Consider the following 327-nt stretch of genomic DNA (forward strand, 5'->3'; position numbering starts at 1 on the left):
CTAGAAAATAGGAGATATGAGAGCCATCTTCAAATATCTCAACAGCTGTCACATGGAAGAGGGAGCAAGCTTGTCTTCTCCTGCTCTGGAGGGTAGGATCCGAACCAGTGGCTTCAAGTTACAAGAAAGGAGATTCAGAATCAGCCTCAGGAAAGACTTTCTGATAATAAGAGGAACAGGTGGTGGCCTCTCCTCTTGGAGGTTTTTAGGCAGAGGTTGGGTGGCTGTCTGTCATGGATGTTTGAGCTGAGATTCCTGCTTTGCAGGGGGTTGGACTAGATGACTCTTGGAGTCCCTTCCAACTCTAGAAATCTATGATTCTGTGAC

This window comes from Podarcis bocagei, assembly GCF_964188305.1.
Source record: "Podarcis bocagei genome assembly, chromosome: 18".
NCBI lineage: Eukaryota > Metazoa > Chordata > Lepidosauria > Squamata > Lacertidae > Podarcis > Podarcis bocagei.